Source organism: Sinocyclocheilus grahami, unplaced genomic scaffold (genome assembly GCF_001515645.1).
Source record: "Sinocyclocheilus grahami isolate Dianchi unplaced genomic scaffold, SAMN03320097.WGS_v1.1 scaffold79.1, whole genome shotgun sequence".
Classification (NCBI taxonomy): Eukaryota; Metazoa; Chordata; class Actinopteri; order Cypriniformes; family Cyprinidae; genus Sinocyclocheilus; species Sinocyclocheilus grahami.
Window position 1 is genome coordinate 600,423 of NW_015505258.1, and position 3,909 is coordinate 604,331.

Sequence of the window (3,909 nt, forward strand, 5' to 3'; positions counted from 1 at the left end):
ATTTGAACAGAGTGGACAGTGAAATCCTGTAAATACAGAGTGATAAGGAAGAAAAAAAATCAAACCTGCTTTAAAACCCAGCAACACAACTGTAGCTGTACAACTTTACAACAGCAACACTGCTTTAACAAAAAAGCAAAACAGCAAGACCTATTTGATATTTAAAAAAAAAAAGTTTAAATGCTGTCTAATCACTCTTGTGGTACTTTGATGTCACACACAGAACAGTCTATGCAGCGCTGCTTCAAGTCCAAAACCTATTGAGTTTTATTAGGAGATGCACAACAGTTCTTCTGTGGCTTTATAAGTAATATTTTCACGTACACAATTTAGCAAAATCAGACAATATTGTGTCTAATATATACCACAATATATATATATATACCGTCTTATTATTGAATTGTGGCAAATAAATATCACGTTTGCAACTGGTCAGTGTTCAAAAAATGCTGGGAAATCACTTCAAGAGTTATTACTGATAAACTGTCTGAAAAACTGTCTGAGTCACATTTTAGAGAAGAAAAAAATCACCCACTGACTTTCAAAGCTGCTACATAGTAACGACTTTCTACTTCGAGGACCTGGATAGAAAAGTAGTGGAATGAAAAGTATTTTGTTTTATTGTGTTATTATTGTGTTATTACTGTGTTAATCCTATGTTATGCCTGTGTTTTATTACTGTGTTATTCCTGTGTTATTCCTGTGCTATTCCTGTGTTATTGCTGTGTTATTACTGCGTTATTCCTGTGTTATTACTGTGTTATTCCTGTGTTATTACTTTGTTATTCCTGTGTTATTGCTGTGTTATTAATGTGTTATTCCTGTGTTATTACTGTGTTATTCCTGTGTTATTACTGTTATTACTGTGTTATTAATGTGTAATTCCTGTGTTATTACTGTGTTATTCCTGTGTTATTACTGCGTTATTAATTTGTTATTACTGTGTTATTACTGTGTTATTTCTGTTATTACTGTGTTATTAATGTTATTCCTGTGTTATTAATGTGTTATTCCTGCGTTATTACTGCATTAATCCTGTGTTATTCCTTTGTTATTTCTGTTGTCTCTGTGTTATTCCTGTGTGATTTCTGTGTTATTACTGAGTTATTCCTGTTATTAATGTGTTATTCCTGTTTTATTACTGTGTTATTTCTGTGTTATTACTGAGTTATTCCTGTGTTATTACTGAGTTATTCCTGAGTTATTTCTGTTATTACTGTGTTATTACTTGTTTGTGATTTTTTATTGTATTAAAAATGAACCCCTGGGACTCTAATAAACACCCACTTGATGCATTTTCACATCCTCATGTCCCAGAAAAATTCAAGTTACCTGGCTTGCAGGAAGATATTTCAGGAAGTCTTAGAGTTAAGTTTGATCCAACAGCAGTGCTCAGTCTTGGGGCAAGGAACCAGCAAAGTAGGGTAGGCCAGCAGAGGCAAACCCTGAACAAGCACATCATGTCAGTTTGCTGTCCAGGGCTCAGAGACAGCTTGAAGGCATACAAGACGCTCTCTCCCTGCCATGCTGAATGATTCATGAACAGTCTAGAGATAAACTATCACACATGCCAATAGGTAGAAAGATGCAACCTGATGCTGCCAGTTCAGATTACAGGCCACAGTGAAACCATGAAACTGATTAATGATTTTGGCTGTGCTTTAAATGTATTTCAGCACATCTGAAAAACATTAAATCAGTCACAAGTTTCAGTCGTATGAGAAAAAGTCCTATCTGAAATGTTTTACTAGTGTGCACTTTCTGAAATGCTTTGGCAGGAGAAGAGAATATTTCAGGCACTCTGTATTCTAACAAGCAGTGGGACGCTAAAACAACAAACCTTGTTTTTCAAATCCTTTGGCTTCATTCATTTGATGTGCACCCAGTAGGTGAGAAGGCCATGGTCAGCCTAGTAAACCGATTGCGATATCTGGGTTAAAGTTGAATCTGCAGGATCCAGAACCCTATATTAGTATAAACAAGCTTAAATTCACACAAAATATTTACATCTTTGAACTGAGCAAGGAAATCATATCTTGCATTGACAATGCAAACCGGTCATAAAATTTGAAGTGAAAAACAATATTTTAAAAAGCATGAATCTATTCAGTTAAAGACTATGCTTACCACACTTATGATGACATAATATTTTTGTAATGTGCTTCAAAAATCTGTGAACTTGGACCCTGAATTACTTTAGCTGAGTGTGTGTGGACTATGACCTAATGGTGACTTCAGTTATGTAATATATATTTTCACATTTCACACATTTTCAGCCCTACGTAAGAATGAACTCAATGACTAGGTAGTAGGTAGCTTTAGTGTTGCAGTTGTAAAATGGTAATATGATAAAAACAATGATCAAATAAAAAGAATAAAACCACATGATTATATAGTTAGACTACTTATTAACTGATGCCCATTCCCACAAAACATCCTGTTGCACAATTTGTTGTCGCAAGTTTAACTCAATATCGTGTTTCCAAACATGGAGAATTATCTTGCTCCTATGTTTATGTTCAGTTATTTCACTTTAATGACAATGAAAAGAATCTATTCATTGCCACATGGGAGCCTGAAAAAAATGCTAATTTCAGAAGAAAATTTCAAATGGCACTTCAGAAACATTTTCTGTTATGCTGGTTGAAAGTTTCTTCACATCCCGATAGCTATCATTAAGTTAAGTGGTCTAAATGTATTTGTCTGTATTTATATATTCTGTGGAAGGCGTAGGATCAAGAAATGTTCGCCCAATCAAAATGCTCGGTCCGAGCATTTTAATTGGCTTTCCTACCTGCCTGTCAACGTATGTATTAGCATACCTCTGCACCCCGGTTCGCGCAGACAGGATACGTCATCAGCGCGTTCATGCACGCTGTGCAGACAGAGCAAGAAGGGCAGGCAAACATCAACAAGCCGATCTTCCTTCCTGGTATTGTAGTACTTTTAAATATTTCTCACCGGTGAATGACACATGATGTAGCCCAGCGGTTAATCTAGACCTCTCGCCCCCCAGCTCTGCATATTGTGCATGTCTCACTTAGTTAACACACCCGATTCAGATAACCAGCTCGTTAGAAGTGAGCTACATGCATGAAGTGTGTTCCGATCGATATGATCCATACACAGTGTTCATTGCTCCTTACTCCCTGAGTGGGGGAAATCCGCTGAAGTTTACTTCACTTTGGAACATGGGCTGGAATTGGGAACCTGATGTAGACTATTGTAGTAATGTTGTTTCTGGTCTGTGAGCGTAAAAATGCATTCAGGGGGCGTGGCTTTGGACGGCGATTGCAGGGAGGGTGGGACATTTGCTTTCAGTGCTATCAGGCTAAAGTTAGCATTTTCCAAGATCTCCTACTGCACCTTTAAAGATCTACTTCACTAGCGATGTAAGCATCGCTATGACTCGCTAAACTCCTGACGCCTAGATTCCTGTGGCACGAGCCAAAAGTAAAATACAGTTTTGCCCTAAAAAAAACTTACTGGTAAATACTTGTCCGACAAAGGAATATACCGTGTACCAACCTGAGAAACATTTTACCTGGATTTTTGTAGAAGTCATGTTGTGTGTCTGCTATTTCTTTTCTGATGATTTAAAGCACGAATATATCACTTAATAGAGTCGGCTTTCCAATGAATACGTCAGACGTGGGCTGAATCAGTACGTGATAACCTGAATCATTTAGTTCATTCACGAACTGAATCGTTTAGAGCTAGTTCTCAGCAAAGCGGTAACGGAAAACCTTGAGAACAAACCAACGCTGTAATAATATAGTGCTGTCAAACGATATACTGTGTATATTTATTATGTATATATAAATACACACACATGAATGTATATATTTAAGAAAAATATGTTATGTTATGTGCAATATAACAAAGAGTGAAAAATGTAAGGGGGTCTGA